Here is an 18488-nt window from a genome sequence, read left to right as displayed (position 1 = left end):
ACAAAAGAAGCACAAAGGTGAGATTAGAAAAAAAAAATCAGAATCAGAGAGACATTACGGATCAACACAACTAAGATGAGACTGATTCGGGAGAGAGACATCACAGAATGAGACATTACAGACATCACAGAATGAGGGAGACATTACACACACAGATTCGATCGGTGCTGTGCAGAGATGAGAGATCAGGGAGAGAGAGAGAGAAAGAGAGAGAGAGAGAGAGAGAGGCTTACCTGTGAGTCGATCGGGGCGAGAGAGGGAGAGACAGAGATGAGACTGATCTGATGAGATGAGAGAGTGAGGGAGACAGATTAGATTAGAGAGATATCTGAAATATATATATATATATAGAAAACAAAAAAAATCAACCATCGGGCCGAGAGAGAGAGACAGAGACAGAGCTTGAGAGAAAGAGTTTACCTGTGAGTAGATCGGCGGTGCGATGAGATGAACAACGAGAGAGTGAGAGAGTGATCGGTGCAGAGATGAACCAGAGGGTGAGAGAGAGAGAGAGGTGACTGAGTAAGAGAGTGAGGGAGACGATTAGATTAGGGTTTTTTGTTTTGTTTGGTATAGATGAGGTAAGTAAGTGAGATGATGATGGATGGTTAGATTTGAAAGAAAAAAAAAAAATTTAATTAATTTAATGCAGGCGGGTTGGGCGGGTGCGGTTCAAACCCGCAACCCGCCCGTAACCCGAAATTTATATAAAATCCAAACCGCACCTTACCCTAATGTGTTTGCGAAACCGCCCACACGCGTGTGGTTCAGATCGGGTAGGCGCGGTTTGGGCAGGTCGGATAACCCTATGCCCAGCCTTAGAAATTAGTTTGATTATGTTTGGTTCTACGATTCAGGCTTATTCAAATTCAAAAAAATAATAATTATCACCTAATTAACACAATGTCAATTAATTGCAGCAGACTAGGACATGATCTTGATTTTAACACATTGCAGCAGAAAGTATAAATATTGTGCATATAAAAAACATAAATATTACATCCCTTGAGAGAGTGACGATGAATGAGTTTTTATAGTTGACTTATCTAAATGTATGATTTTAAAGTTGAGGGATAAAGAGACATTCGGGCATAGTTGAGAGGTATAGTGAAATTATCTTGGTGCAAAAAAATTCATGCTTGTACTTTTTTTTTTTTTTGTTGGTTAAATATGTTTTACCCCTTGTGGTTTGGAGTTAGAGTACTTTATCCCCAATAGTTCAAATATAATAAAAAAGCCCTATGCAGTTTGGAGTAAAGTGCAACATTTAGATTTTTTATTCAAACTAATGGAAGATGTATCACACACTATTTTTAGAATGAGTTTGGCTTTTTGAAAAAATAAAGTTAAATTAATACAACAAAAAGATAAGTTTACCCCCATTTTCTCTATGCCTAAATTTGGATTAATATGTCAATTATAATATAATATAATTAACAATTGATTTAAAATATAAAATATAATTAAGGATTGATTTAAAACATAATTAAATAAAAATAAAAATAAATAATAATTAAAAATTAATCTAAAATATTATTAAATTAACATTTTAGGAATTACAATAAATAATTGAGAATTTAGGATGAATTATGATCTTAAATAAAATTAGAATAAAAATTTAAGAATTGCAATAAATAATTAAATATTTAGGATTAATTGTGATCTAAAATATAATTAAACTAAATTTATAACAATTTAAGAATTGAAATAAATAATTAAAAATTTATAATTAATTGTGATTTAATTGAATTAATATTAGACAATATAAATTATGTGTATAAGAAAAGAAATAGAAAGAAAATAATAAAAAATATATACAATTTAGAGATATTACTGTCATTTCACATCTATAGTTAACGATATTAATAATTGCATTTGGTCCACACCACATGAAGACTTTCCAACTATATTTAAACTATAGAAGATTATGTGTTCTGAAATCAAATCATAAAGGAAAAAAATGAATTTGTCCTTTTTTTAACTTATGGAACCTTCTTAAGATAGGGTGACATTAGACCATTCCTAAAGTAAACTGCATTGGACCTTTTAAAATAAATATTCAATTTTTATAGTCACTTACATCCCACACACGTGTATTGATTAAGATTAGAGGAAAATCTTGAAAAAATTGGACCTAAATTATTAATCCCAAAATTAATCCCTTTAATAATAAGCTATTGCAATTTACCACAAATGAATGTTGTAGCAATATATGTACAATGTAAACTAATGAGTTAAACCTCTTTCATGCCTATTTTTTTAAAAGAAATTTTCACAAAACATTTCGCTTATTAATATCTATGGGGGAGTGAAGGTCACCCCTCGTCAATTTGTCAAATCTTGTCATCATAGTTTATAAGAATAACATACATTTATGATCTTTAAAGTATACATTTATGTCAAATTGATCTTATAAATTTTAATTTTTCCAATTTCAATTTTAAAATTTTCTATTGAGTCAATTTGATCCTCAAACATCCAAGTAATTTTGAATGCGTTACTCCCAATATTATTTCATAAGATATTGAGACCATCCTTCTGGACGCATTGTAGAGCTTTTCCAATTTCTACAATTTTAATGGCTTGATTTGAATATTTGAGTTTGACAAGTCAAAATTATTCTAGATGGTGATAGTAATCAAAGCAAAACCAAAATGATATATTGATTAATTAGATGAGAAAGGAAAATAAAAAACTTACCTAGAAATAAAACATATCAAGTTTCACATAAGAGAAACAAGAGGGGGTGCCCAACTTGTGGCCCCTATCTCTTCTCTCTTCTTGTGGAATTTTTAGTATTTTATTTATAAGCATGTAACGTAACTCAAAATCGAAATTTAAACTATAGACCACCAAAATGGAGTACCTTAATTACCCTTTGAAACAATTTGCACATTGTTGCTTGAAATCCTTCTTTCAAGTAGCATGTCTTCAACTAAATGCAGTTCCTTAATCGCGTCAACAATGGTTATTCGTTCCCGTGAGAGCACACAACTCCAATCTTGAGCATCAAAGTTAAGCACTCATGGGATTTTTCCCTTCCCATTTGTGTCCTAGAATTTATGCTAGTTGTTTCCTCCTCTTCTATAGTTGATACAAGTTTCTGATCAACAATCTCCATCGCTCTTTCTGGCAGAGCTATCTTAGCTAATTTGTAAAGGTTTAGGCCATCTTTAAACATGCCACCAGTAGGTCTTTTACCTGTGAACAATTCTAACAAAAGGATTCCGTAGCTATATACATCACCACTAGTGGACACCACACTTCCCATACCATATTCTGCAATACAAGGATAAAAGTTTTAGATTCACTCTTTTACCCTGTTTATTTTGATAAAACGGGAAAAAAAAATGTTCAATGGACCTTCAAACTAATGTAGTAGTGGTTCTGGTTCTAGTAGTGGTAGTATTGGTGTGGTAGTGGTGTTGGCGAGACAACGACAATGGGGCTAGAATGGCTGTAATGATGGTGGTGGTGGTGGTGGTGGTAGTGGTAAGGGGTGAAGGTGGCAGTTATAGTGTAGTGATGTTGATAAGAATTAAGTTCATAAAACGGTTTTCAACCTTTCAATAATGGAGAACATTATCCTTCTAAATAAGTTTGCTTTCTGTTAATTACAAACAAAGAAAAAATTTATTCACTTTCATTTTTCATTGCATTAAAATGTCAAAAATTACAAAAAAAATGTTTTTGCAAAAACTAACAAATCAATAAGTTATACTAACAAATGCATAGATATACATATTTTGTGGAATTGGAACACCAAAGTGGTGGTTTTAGAGGGATTAGTACTCCACCTCAGTTTACCAGTTACACAATAGATTTCTCTTAGTCATATGGTGGATTACTTGGTGCTGCATATCCAGTGGTTCCTTTTATACCAACAAAGCTAGTTTGGCTATTAGAAACTTCATCGTTGTGAAGTTGTAAGAGCCTTGCTAAACCAAAATCACTGACATGGGCAGTTATGTCATTGTCGAGAAGAATGTTGCTTGGCTTTATATCACAATGTATGACTGGAATGTGGCAATGGTTGTGAAGATAATCCAAAGCAGAAGCCACATCAATTGCTATAGCGACTCCGATTTTGATCCAACCCTTGCTGTAATCTAGAATACGGGTTTCTTGGTTTTGTACTGTTGAACATGTCTTGCTTACCTTCTTTTCCCTTAAACTTGGCTTTGGGATTGTTGTGGTTGTGTTTGGAACAAGTTGGTTGCCTAATTTCCAAACTCTTATTGTCCAGATTTTTGGTTTTCCGCTCGAGTGGCACTTTTTGCACTTGAGCGGGCTTTGCGAACTCTCAGTACTTTTGCAAGTCTGCAAAAGTATTGGGAGAGTGTTTTCTACGCTCGAGCGGCGTTTCCTATGCTCGAGCGGGTGAGCGATCGAGCGGGTGAGCGATCGAGCGGCCTTATTTGCGCTCGAGCGTTGGTCTGTTGCCCGCAAAACTATTGAATGTGTGTTTTCTACGCTTGAGCATCACTTTTTGCGCTCGAGCGGTAAGCGTCCTTTTGTTTGTGTCTTGGAGCTCGAACGGCACTTCTTGAGCTCGAGTGGAACAACTTATTGTGTCTGACGCTCGAGCATCACTTCTTGCACTCGAGCGGACTGTGCGTATATCAGATCACAAAAATGACTTTTTACATCACTTTTTCAAATCTATTTCTCTCTAAAACATAAAGTTGAGACCCTCTCTCTCTAAAACCTACCTTCTTTCTACTTCTTCATCTAAATCTAGTGATTTCTCCGCCCTTGGACCTTTGTTAAAAAGGTAGAGCACATCAATGTGACTTCCTTTTCGTATTCCTTTTGGATACGACTAGCCCTACAGTTCGAACTCCAGTGATTTTGAATCTAATTTCACAAAGTACAATGTGAAATAGTAAAAACACAAAAGAGTCTAAATTTGGAAATTCTTTTGGAAAATCGATGTTTGAACCAAATGCCAAAAATTGACTACTTTGCTAGATTTCAGAGTCGCCACCTAAATATTTTTGAGAAATTTAGGAAACCCGAGACTCATACCAAAGGCCATTAGTCTGTCATCACCAAAGTGTATCGGCTTTAAAACTTAGGTACGAAAGGGGAAGGTCATAAATTGAGCATCCCACTCGCCTGATCAAATATCAGCCTCTACTAATCATGATGTGATTCTTATTTACATTATATGCTCTTGTTCTGGTTATTGGACTAACATTACTATGTGACGCACATAAGTATAGACTAATTCGCAAAAGTTGAAACACTTTGATTTCATGTTTATTTGAAAATGGTTTTTGATACTCGTCACTTGGAAAAAGTGAGCTCATACATTAATCCACTTCTCCCAATTTTGGCAATTAGCCTTCATCCACAAGTATTCAAACAGGTATATCATTTAAGCAATTAGCCTCATGGAAATATGCTTAGCATGGCAACACAAACATTTGATGCAAGATACTAAAACTTAAAATTGCTCATCTAAGACTCTGAACCAAAACAAAACAAAACAAAAAAAAATAATTAGAAAATATGCATGCTCCTAACTAATGCAATATGACTAATGCGACACATACAAGTATGTAGCTAATAGGCTCGGCTATGAGCGTAGTATATGATTACAATTTAAGACATGCGATAAAGCATGTATTCAAGCAATGAATTTAGACATTTGGTTAGTATAATGAGCCGAACCTTGGATGCATACAAGACAATGGATGCAAAGCATAAGAATGCTAAGCATAAGAATGCTAATTTGAAAAATGATGTTCTATACTAACCATTGTAAGAAAATAAATAAAAGGGAGAAAGACATGGGGTTGGAAGACATACAACTTATTACATGTTGGCCCTCGCATGAGAGGGTGCGAATTAATGTCCGAATGTTTGAATAAACTAACTAGTACAAACTAAATGAATGAATAAGTAAAGAATTGACTAGCTAGCTAGTCTATTACAACAAGGATAATAATGAGAAATAAACTAGCTATCTAAGTTAACTAGCTATAACAATTACAAATAAACAACAACAATAATTATAACAAGACTAATTGTAACAATAATAATTAACTACAACAATACTCGGAGCATTCATTTACAACATCGATGCAAGCAAGGATGCACAAGAGTTACATGCACAGTGTCCAGGAACTGCTCTATCCGCCTAGGCCTGCTCTGTTTCACTTTCAGCCACTGCTCTCTGTTTTCTGCAAAACATACTGCTGACCAAACATTGATGGCCCGCTGGCCCCCAATGAGGCCCGGCCGGGTCGCAAAAGGGCCGGTCATGCCTTAATTTTATGCAAAATCCTGTTCTTGTGCTCTAAAGTGAAAACAGTGTAGACAGAGTAGTATCAAGCCCTGTTTATCCCTTTTGCCCTTCTCTGTTATGGAAAGCCTCTAAAGAAGAACGAAGTCGTTTCCAAAACCATCAATGAGCAAGTTGATTGCTTGATGATTTCAGGAACAATTTGGACAAAGATCAATGAATGCAATGAACAACAACTACTTCTTCCTTCTATCATAGAGTGAACTCAAAGAGGGAGGTAGGAACGCTTCAAGGCTCATCGAAACATCATGAATTGATGTAAGACAACCCTTGACACAATAGACTTAACATAACGTCCGACCGAATCCAAGCAATATAACTCATTTTCTTTACGTGAGTTGGTTCATTTTAAGCCAAATTCATTAGCCATTGCCAGTCTTTAGTCCATTAAGTCCAAGGTGATGAATACGTCCACTAAATAAGAAGTGTGCCAAACAGGAAGTGATTCTCAACATAAAAGAGAGACTATGCTATTGACAATGAACCTATGTAGAGATTACGCCATTAAGCATAGATCTCTAGTTCATATTTTGAACAACCATCAACCAGTTAAAACAACTCCCAAATGAAAGAAAAAAATGATAAGTTGATTATTAAAATGAGGCATCTTAACATGGAAATTACTTGAGGAAAAGCTAGAACAACATGCAACAAGCTATGTACAAGAACTTGTGATACAATAAACGAACTAATCAAAGCTTGGACCAATTAAACAACCTAGGACAGCCCTAAAACAGTCTCTAATAGGTAAAAAATAATGGCTCAAAGTGCATGAAAAGAGCCCAAAAAGCTAAACAATAAGCAAAGATAACAAGGCTAGTAAGTAAGAACAAGTAGGGGTGGCTAACCCTTCCACTTTTGAAACCTCAAAACATGATTTTTAGCCTTTTTTAAACTCCAAAAATCAATTTGGAAAGCAAAGAAAAAGGGTGTAAAACAAGGGTTTGAGCTATAGGTGAAGGTGTAAAAAAGAGTGTTAACTCTCTCTACCTTTTGCTAGCTCTCCAAACCCAAGCTTAGACACTTGAAAAAGGATCAAAACAATAAAAAAAATACAAGAAATTGATAGTAAATGATAGAAATGAAAGCAAGAGAGAGATAGTAAGCTTATACCTCTTAAGAAAGGTAAGCTTTTTTTTGTGAATCAAACTAAGTCCAAATACACTCTCAAGCTTGAATTATGATGCTCAAGGCTTAACCAAGGTTTCAAGGCTAAGGTGTGAAGGTGTATATGGTGTATGGATATAGGTTCAAGCTGGTAAGCTTGCTCAAAAGTTGCTTGTACAAGAAGAATGAGCTCTCAAGAAGGTGTATAAGCTTTATAGAAATTCTTCAACCCTCAAAACAGACATAAAACTTCATTTTTATAGAATTTGAGCAAGAGAGGTCATAAATATCTTCAAAAATGGACAGCTGGCGGGCTCCTGCATAGAACAGTGTTTCTCACTACCAAGGCACGATTGACCATAAATAGCCATGGCTAACTCTTAATAAGGCACGGTCGGGCCTCAACGTGATCCCCTATTTCTCTACTTCAGACTCAGCATATGGTGACATAATGTGTAAAAATGGATTTCTGAGGTACAAATAATGTGAATATGGGAGGTTTGGGATTGTTTCGAAGCTTAAGCATAGCCCTTTCGTTGATATCTCGAATCATGCACAACACCCCTTTCATCATTGAGTGTACCGAGCAAAGCACTTGGGTCTTGCGGGTGGTCAAAAATGGGGTGTCGACAATCAATAGCAACATATTGATCCGAATCAACCTTGGTTTCGGCATCTTTGGAGTTTCTCCACTTCTCATTTGGTCTTCTAACTTCGAGGTAGAGATTTTTCTACACTTTCATATGGTTTTTAGCTTAGTTATTGGTTGTTGTGTAACAAAAGTGAGATTTGGGAGTATGTTGGACAAATTTAGGGTTTGTGTTAAAAATCAAAAGAGGGGTTTCTATGTGAATATGATATAAAGGATTATGAGGTTGGAAAATGAGGTTGTTTTGTGACAAAATTGTTGGTTTTGGCATTTGGGTGACATTTGGGGAAAAATGGAAGTTTGCACTAAAATGAAATTGGTGTTGTAAAATGTGAAATGTAATGGCTGTGAACATAAATGGTGGAGAAAAATATGTATTATCTCTCACTTGTGAAATTTTGAATAAATTATCTGTCTTAAGATTGACTATCTATGTAGAAATATCTGTATTGGACTATCAGTGGAGGATAGCTATGAGTGTTGTAGAAATTGCATGAGGATTAGGTGATTTAAAACTAATCTCTTGTTGATTGTCATTGAATATGACTATGTTTTAAATACATTCTATATGTATGATTATTTGGGAGGAGAAAGGGGATGTACTCCATTGTTTGAGAGGAGATAGAGGATGGACTCCATTGAAATTAAGTTGGGATGTGTGTCCAAGGTGAAAGTCCCGAAATCGCGCATATACATGAGTGTCGATCCCGCGGACGAAATTTTCATAAAATGGCAAATTGAAGTGTTTGTATGATGGTTGAGTTATTTTGGGAACCACTGAGTTGTAATCTAAGATGGGTTGTCAGAAAGATAATGAAATTGGCACATTAATTGAGATGAAATGAATTAACTTGAATTGACAAAAAAGAAAAAGGATTGAGATATGAACTTTGGTACTTTATGACTACACAGAATATGAATGTTTTACTGACATTATAAATATGCATCATGCTTATATCTTCGCTAAATCTCATATATTGTGTTAAATTATTCCTACTAGGCTTTGGCTCACTCTATTTGGGAAAAACCATTTTCAGGTGTTGGTGATATGCCTCTGCCAAGGCAATAGCTTGAAGGGACTTTGGAGCAAGAGCTTCCTTTTTGTTGTACATCCTTTTGTATAGCCAAGGGCTTTATTTGTATTGAGCTAATCTCACTTTGTTGTAACCAAGTAACGACTTAAAAATATGTAAGCCTTTAGGGCATTTGAATGTCTATTCAACTTTCATCTTTTGTCTACTTGTAACACATGCTGTAGATTCAAGATAGACTATTTATGAATGTATATCGCATGTGTCACCTTTTGTATATCAAACTCTGATGAATGAAAGTAAGTTAATTCAATTACATTTTCGCTTTTGAGATGAGTTTGTTGTATTTATTTTTACAGCATTATAACTTGGTATCAGTGCGTTCTGGGTTTGAATACTTTGGGTACGTGGGAAGTGGCTATTACCACAATGGGTTTGTCTCGCCTAGTTGAGACGTTAGTATGTGTTGTATGGTTATGTGATAACTTGTTTATATGATTATATGGGTATGGGATTTAGTTCATAAGATATTGATTGGGTCTACGAGTTTCTAGAAGTCCTATTAGAAGAACACTTGATTATTGCTATTTCTAATTGGAACTCTGGCAACGCCGCTGGACGATCATTATCTATGAAGGAAATTCTTTTGTGTTTATGTGACTACGTGCTTATATGGAGTGAATGTCCACCGCATTAAGACGCGAGTAAGTTAGCTTCAGCATATTTGTAAATGTGCTAACCTCTTGTGTTACCTTCATTAGGATGTCAGGACGTGGTGGTGGTAGGCGTGGGAGGCCTAAAAGGCATGAGATACCTCTACCAGATGATATTCCGACATAGGAGGTAGGGATTAGTTAGGCCAATGTGGCCGAACCAGTTGGTTAATAGGCCATGGGCGCCTTAGCCCGCGAAATGGCTGGAGCATTGCGGGACTCTATTGGCCCGTTTGTTTTGGGAGATAGAATGGAGAGAATTGATAGTGAGGGGATTGTTACTGAGGGGATTGATAGTGAGGGGATTAATAGTGAGGGGATTGATAGTGAGGGGATTAATAATGAGGAATTGTTAAATTATTTTTATATAAAATAATAAAAAAAATAAAAATATATAAAAAAATTAAACATTATATTTAAAAAAAATTCATAATATATAAAAAATAAAAAAATTTCTAATCCCCTCACTATTTTCTAATACCATCTCTACCTCCTCCTTACCAATCTCCCTTCCAAGGGTATTAGTAATACCAAGGGACTAATAGTCCTAAGGCTATCTCTGCAAACAAACAAGGGCATTACTAATACCTTGGTATTACTAGTCCCAATACCCTCCCTATAGCTTAAAACAAACGGGGTCTATGGACATTCTCAGAGCTGAGAATCAAGTCCAAGCCTAAGTAGCTGAGGCAGTGCCGTCTTTCTAGAAAAAAGAGTTCTTCTGATCAAATCCGGATGAGTTTTTGGGTGATCCTAAAGAGCCATTGAAGGCAGATGGGTGGCTAGAGCAAATACTAAAGACGTTCGAGATGCTAGGCATCAAGGACGACCAGCTGAGAGTGACATTGGCATTTTTCCACCTAAAAGGGGATGTAGGTTAATGGTAGAAGTATGCGCGTGGGCGCATTGAGGTAACTTGAGAGGCATTCATCAACGCCTTCCAGGACAAGTTTTTGCCTCCTACAGTTAGGGAGAAGTTGAGAGACCAGTTCTCTAGGTTGGTGCAGTTGAACACACCAGTGGCCAAGTTTGAGGCTACCTTTACTAGCTTGTCTAGGTTTGTGCCTGAGCTTGTGGCGACTGAGGAGCGCCGTTTTCTGGAGTTCGAGAAGAGGATAAGGACCGGACACATGTTTCGGGTGGCTAGGTCCATGATTCGAGATTATGGGCGCCTTGTGGAGGCGGCAACCCATTTTGAGACTATCATGTAGATGGAGGATAAGAGAATGAGGGGCCCCAGAAAGAGTCAGGACAGTTAGGGAGACAGTAAAAGGCAGAGGGGTTCTAACCTCCAATCGTCCCAAGGAGCTCAATCGAGGTCCACTTTTCCAGTATCGAGTTCGGGTTCTAAGAGGGGTGGTCAGGGAGACATTACTTGTTACAAATGTGGCTAGTTGGGCCACAAGTCTCCAGCTTACCCGCAAAGAGGAAGAGGACATCGAGCAGCATCATCTTCAGTTCGTTCTCAGAGCCAGAGTTAAGGGAGAGGCCAGCCACTCACTTGTTTCCAGTTTGGATAGGTGGGGCATATGAAGAGGTTTTGCCCATAGTTGGGTGGCACATCCGGCACATCTGGTTCAAGACAAACACAGAGCCACCAGCCAACACAATCAGCACAGGCCTCGAAGGCTAATTAGGGAGCCTCATCAGCACAGTCAGTGCATCAGGCCTATGCTCTGAGAGGTGAGCAAGTAGACTAGAGGCGTACAGGGTGCGTGTATGCTGTTATAGCGCCAGATCTTGTACCAGCGCCCTCAGTAATGAGAGGTACCTTCTTGTTTTGCAATTCAGTTGCTAATGTGTTGATTGATACGGGTGCATCCCATTCATTTATCTCGTCTGTATTTGCATCGGTTTTGGGGTTGGAGTTGGCACAGTTAGCATCTCCTATTTGTGTAGAGTCACCAATTGGTGGTGAGGTTATCTTGAAATAGGGATGTCGAGATTGTGACATAGAGGTTTCCGATCGCCGGCTTCCTTTTGCATTTCTATTGCTTGACATATCTAGTTTTGATGTCATTTTGGGTGTGGACTGGTTATTGTCATATCGGACTGTTATAAATTGCTACTATCAGAGGGTTACTATATGTACCTAGAGTGGTGATTGTTTTTACTTCTTGGGGGACCGAGTGGATAAAGTCCTATCACCAATGTATGATCCGCTCGGGCGGAGTGAACTTAGTTGCCTTCTTGCTAGCTTCTTGAGTAGTGAGTGTGATGAAGTCTGGGCTGAGTTGCCAAGGGTAATTTGTGAATACCCAAATTTTTTTCAGAGGATCTTACCAATTTACCACCTCACCGAGAGATCGAGTTCTTTATTGATTTAGCGTCTGGCATGGCACCGATTTTTATGGTACCATATAGGTTTGCACTTGTCGAGTTAAGTGAATTGAAGGTTCAACTCCAAGAGCTATTAGATAAGGGTTTCATTCGCCTTAGTACTTTACCTTAGGAGCACCGACTCTTTTTACTAAAAAGAAAGATGGTGCGTTGCGACTTTGTATAGATTACTGAAAGTTGAACCGAGTAACTGTTAAGAACAAGTACCCGATGTCTCGTATAGATGATCTGTTTAATCAGTTAAAGGGGTCTTGTTTTTTCTCTAAGATAGACCTGAGATCAAGTTATCACCAGTTGAGAGTAAGGGAGGAGGATAACCGAAGACGGCATTCCATACACGGTATGGCCATTATGAGTTTCTAGTGATACCTTTTGGGTTCACTAATGCACCTGCTGTGTTTATGGACTTGATGAACCGGATCTTCCATGAGTTCCTAGATCGTTTTGTGATCGTCTTTGTGGACGACATTTTGATTTACTCACCCTCTGAGGAGAAGCATGAGGAACACTTACGAGTGGTGCTTGAGTTACTTAGAGTACATAAACTATACACTAAGTTTGGGAAGTATGAGTTCTAGCTGAAAGAGGTTAAGTTTGTAGGGTATGTGGTATCTGGGGAATGGGTGATTGTAGGTTCATCCAAGATAGAGGCAGTGCAAGATTGGGAGCAACCTAAAGATGCCTTTGAGATCCATAGTTTCTTGGGGTTGGTCGGGTATTATCGTCGATTCGTGAAGGATTTCTCTAGATTAGCCTCACCATTAACTAGACTGACGAGGAAGGGAATCAAGTTTGTGTGGAATGAGTCTTGTGAGAAGTCATTCCAAGAGCTTAAGGTTAGACTCACTACTGTTCCAGTATTGATTATTCCAGAGAGGAGATTGGGCTATTCGGTATATTATGATGCCTCACAGGAAAGTCTGGGTTGTGTTTTGATATAAGAGGGAAATGTAGTAGTCTATGCCTTACAGTAGTTGAAAAACACACAAGAGGAACTACCCTACTGATTTACAATTAGCAACGGTGATATTCACCTTGAAAATTTGGAGGCACTATCTGTATGGTGAGAGATTTGAGGTGTTTTCTGATCACAAGAGTCTAAAATATCTGTTTACATAAAAGGGCTTGAATTTGAGGTAGAGGAGGTGGATGGAGTTCATAGAGGATTATGATTTTAAGTTGCATTATCACCCGAGGAAGGCCAATGTCATAGCCGACGTCTTGAGTAGAAAATCTGTTAGCAGTATGGCTAGTATTTACTTTGCTTGGTTCCCATTTTTTAAAAACAGTTTTCAGAAAATTCTACACTCTTATTTTCCGTGCTTTTTTGTTTTTACTGAATTTTTTTAATATTTTATGCAAATTTTTTACTTTTTAGACACACCTAACATAAATACACCTAAAAAGTAAAAAAATTTGTAAAAAAAGTCTTTTAAAAATTCACTAAATACCAAAAATATAAAAAAAAATACAAGAATTTAGTACATTTTTTGTATTTTTATGTATTTCTTAATTTTTAAAAATATTTTTTCACAATTTTTTACTTTTTAGACACATCTAAGTAAGGTGCATCTAAAAAAGTAAAAAAAAATGTTTAAAATTTTAAAAATATTCACTAAAAACAAAAAAACACGAAAATCAAAAAACTCAGTTTTCAAAAAACTTAATCCAGAAAACTCAAACCAAACACAGTGATTGCTATTCAGGAGTAGGAGATGTTGGGTGCTCTTGGGGAGTTTGACTTGCATCTGGGTGGGTTTGTTAAGTCTGTAGCCTTAGTTTCAGTGGTTGCACAAGTTTCACTTGTGAACCGAGTGTTAGAAGCACAGAGGGGTGACCTTGAGGTAGAATCGCTCCGAGAGAAGATTTCCAATGGGAAAGTACAAAAAGGCTTAACTGTGTATCCCGACCAGAGTGTGAGATATTATGACCGTTTGTTCGTAGTGGAGTCTTGCCGAGAGGAAGTATTCTGAGAGTTTCACCATTCACGACTTGCGGTGCATCCGAGAGACACAAAGATGTATCACTACCTTAGTTCCCAGTTTTGGTGGAGGGGTATGAAGAAGGATGTAGTTGTGTTTGTATCGAAATGCCTTACTTGTCAACTAGTGAAGGCCGAGCATCAAAGGCTAGAGGGTTTATTGCAACCCTTGCCTAGAGCCGAGTGGAAGTATGAGTATGTCATGATGGATTTTGTTGTAGGCCTTTCAAGGACTCAACGGGATAGTGATGCCATTTGGGTAATAGTTGACCGGTTAACCAAGTCTGCGCACTTAATACCTATGCGCGTGGGTGATTCGGTAGATTATCTTACCGACCTATACATTAGGGACATAGTGAGGTTGCACAGGGTCCCTATGACGATTGTTTCGAATAGAGATCCACGTTTCACAGCTCGGTTATGGCAGAGCTTACAGAGTGTCTTAGGCACTAGATTGACTTTTAGCATTGTGTACCACCCTCAGACTGACGGGCAGTCTGAGCGTACTATCTAGATCCTTGAGGATATGTTCGAGGTTATGTCCTTAACTTTAAGGGTTCGTAGGAGAGGCACTTGCTCTTAGTGGAGTTTGCCTATAACAATAGCTTTCAATCAAGTCTTGGCATGGCATCATTTGAGGCCTTGTATGGCTGACCTTGTAGATTTCTTGTATGTTGGGCCGAAGTAGGTGATGCACCTTTGTTGGGTCTAGAGTTGGTTTGGGAAACTATGGAGAAAGTGGCACTTATCTGTAAAAGGTTGGTTGCGGCTCAGAGTCGTTAAAAAAGTTATGCCGATCATAGGAGAAGACCTTTGTCTTTTGAGGTGGGAGATCATGTCTTTTTGAAGATATCACGAGGTGGGGATTGATGAGATTTGAGGTGGGAGATCATGTCCCCTCAATTTATTGGGCCTTTTGAGATCCTTGAGCGGGTCAGAGAGGTTGCTTACCGTTTAGCATTGCTGCTACAACTCTTCAGGGTTCATGATGTATTTTATATTAGCATGCTTCGAAAATATAAGCCGGATCCATTGCACGTGTTGGATTGGACCGACCTAGAGTATGAGGATGCCTCGTATGAGGAGAGACCAGTGAGAGTCTTGGATACTCGGGACCAAGTCTTACGAGGCAAGACAATTCCCTTAGTTAAAGTATTATGGAAGCATCATAGGGTTAAAGAAGCAACTTGGGAACGGGAGTTAAAAGTCCGTGAGAAATATCCTAACCTATTTGTTGATGTTTGAACATGAAATAAAATTTTGTTATATTGATAAAATATGAAACATTGTATATGTTTTGGGTATTTGAAAACATTGTATATCTCTTGGTTATGTATAAACATTGCATACGTTACTTATGATTTAGAAATGTAAGTTTATTATAAACATTGTCTATGTTTTGGGAAAATATGAATTGTAAGTTCAATATCAAGAAATTATGTATCTTGTTGATGAAAATAAATAACCGGAGAGTGGATCATGATGGCAGAATTGATTTGTTATTACCATTGTAATTGGTTTAAGTATAACTGTAAAACTTGATTTGAAATTTCGGAAACGAAATTCTTTAAGGAGGGTAGGTTATAGCGACTCCGGTTTTGATCCAACCCTTGTTGTAATCTGGAATACGGGTTTCTTGGTTTCGTACTGTTGGACATGTCTTGTTTACCTTCTTTTCCCTTAAACTTGGCTTTGGGATTGTTGTGGTTATGTTTGAAACAGGTTGGTTGCTTAATTTCCAAACTCATGTTGTCCAAATTTTTGGTCTTCTGCTCGAGCGGCATTTCTTGCGCTCGAGTGCGCTTTGCGAACTCTCAGTACTTTTACAGGTCTACAAAACTACTAGGAGAGTGTTTTCTACACTCGAACAGCGTTTCCTATGCTCGAGCGGCCTTATTTGCGCTTAAGCGTTGGTCTGCTGTCTACAAAACTACCTGGATGTGTGTTTTCTACACTCGAGCGTCACCTCTTGCGCTCGAGCGGTGAATGTCCTTTTCTTTGTGTCTTAGCGCTCGAGCGAAACAACTTATTGTGTCTGATGCTCGAACGTTACTTCTTGCGCTCGAGCAAATTGTGCGTATATCAAATCGCAAAAATGACTTTTTATATCACTTTTTCAGATCTATTTCAATCTAAAACATGAAGTTGAGACCCTCTCTCTCTAAAACCTACATTCTCTCTACTTTTTCATCTAGATCTAGTGATTTCTCCATCATTGGGCCTTTGTTAAAAAGGTAGAGCACATCAATAACTACATTTTGATCGGAATCAACCTTGGTTTTGGCATCTTTGGAGTTTCTCCACTTCTCCTTTGGTCTTCTAACTTCGAGGTAGAGATTTTTCTACACTTTCATATGGTTTATAGCTTAGTTATTGGTTGGTGTGTAACAATGATAGAATTTGGGAGTATATTGGACAAACCTAGGGTTTAGGTTAAAAATCAAAAAAGGGGTTTCTATGTGAATATGATATAAAGGATTATGGGGTTGGAAAATGAGGTTGTTTTGTGACAAATTAGTTGATTTTGGCATTTGGGTGATATTTGGAGAAAGAGGGAGTTTGCACTAAAATATTGCAAATATTTATTTTGTATAAATAAATGAAATTGGTGTTGTAAAATGTGAAATGGAATGGCTGTGGACATAAATGGTGGAGAAGAATATGTATTATCTCTCACTTGTGAAATTTTAAATAAATTATCTGTCTTAATATTGATTATCTGTGTAGAAATATCTGTATTGGGCTATCGGTGGAAGATAGCTATGAGTGTTATAAAAATTGCATGAGGATTAGGTGAATTGAAACTAATCTCTTGTTGATTGTCATTGAATATGACTATGTTTTAAATACATTATATATATATATATATATATGATTATTTTGGAAGAGAAATAGGATGTACTCCATTGTTTGAGAGGAGATAGGAGATGGACTCCATTGAAATCAAGTTGGCATGTGTGTCCAAAGTGAAAGTCCCAAAACCGCGCGTATACATGGGTGCCGATCTCGCGGACGAAATTTTCGTAAAAAAGCAAATTAAAGTGTTTGTATGATGGTTGAGTTATTTTGGGAACCATTGAGTTATAATCTCAGATGGATTGTCAGAAAGATAATGAAATTGGCTCATTAATTGAGATGAAATGAATTAACTTGAATTGACAAGAAAGAAAAAGAATTAAGATATGAACTTTGATACTTTATGACTATACAGAATATGAATGTTTTACTACTGGCATTGTAAATGCGCATCATGCTTATATCTTCGCTAAATCTCATATATTGTGTTAAATTATTTCTACTGGGCTTTGGCTCACACTATTTGGAGAAAACCATTTTCAGTTGTTGGTGATATGCCTCCGTCAGGGCAATAGTTTGGAGGGACTTTGGGGCAAGAGCTTCCTTTTTGTTGTACATCCTTTTGTATAGCCAAGGGCTTTATCTGTATTAAGCTAGCCTCACTTTGTTGTAACCAAGTAACGACTTGGAAAGATGTAAGCCTTTACGTTATTTAAATGTCTGTTCAACTTTCATCTTTTGTCTACTTGTAACACATGTTGTAGATTCAAGAAAGACTATTTATGAATGTATATTGCATGTATTACCTTTTGTATATAAACTCTGATGAATGAAAGTAAGTTAATTCAATTACATTTTCGCTTATGAGATGAGTTTGTTGTATTTATTTTTAGGGCGTTACAATTGCTATGCCTAATCGCTAAAGAAGGTTTAAGCTTTTTGGTTGCTCATGGGCAGCAGTAACATCTGTTTGTGAAACTGGATGCAACCAACTTTCAAGACTCCCATTTTCCATGAACTCATAAATTAGGGCTCTGAAATCATTACCTTGGAAATCAATACTTGCACAAGCACTTACAATTTTCACAAGGTTTTGATGCCTGATGTTTCTCAAAGCTTTGCATTCTGCCATAAAACTACTTGAAGCTCCTCTGTTTTGTTGGTCAAGTACCTTCACTACAATTGTCTTTTCATTTTGATGAAGAATTCCTTTGTATACTGAACCAAAGCCTCCTGTACCAATCAAGTTGTTTGAAGAGAACCCATTCGTTGCTTTGAGGAGCTTTTTGTATGAGATATTCCGTGATGAATCCATCAAAAAAGATGCCACAAAAGATTGTTTTCTCATCCTTCTAAGAAAACAAAGGATTAAAATAGATGATGAACTATAGGAATAATTAACTTTCTTGCTTTTTTTGAAGCACATGATGGCAATTGTAGTGCAGGTATCCCCCACAAAGCTTGTTATTTCTGGAAATTGAAATTGCAGTTGCATTTTGGAACACTCCCCCTATTGGTACCTCTCCCTCGAGATCATTGAAAGATAGGTTCAAATTCCTTA

At 37.1% G+C, this 18488-nt stretch overlaps 1 pseudogene; it reads right to left on the bottom strand.

The window, feature by feature from the left end:
- Window positions 1-2968: 2968 nt before the first annotated feature.
- Window positions 2969-18275, bottom strand: LOC114305823 (putative LRR receptor-like serine/threonine-protein kinase At3g47570 pseudogene; annotated as a pseudogene).
- Window positions 18276-18488: the final 213 nt, after the last annotated feature.

Source organism: Camellia sinensis, unplaced genomic scaffold (genome assembly GCF_055761805.1).
Source record: "Camellia sinensis isolate YWXY unplaced genomic scaffold, ASM5576180v1 Unanchor11, whole genome shotgun sequence".
Lineage (NCBI taxonomy): Eukaryota > Viridiplantae > Streptophyta > Magnoliopsida > Ericales > Theaceae > Camellia > Camellia sinensis.
This window is presented reverse-complemented; position numbering and strand designations above follow the sequence as displayed.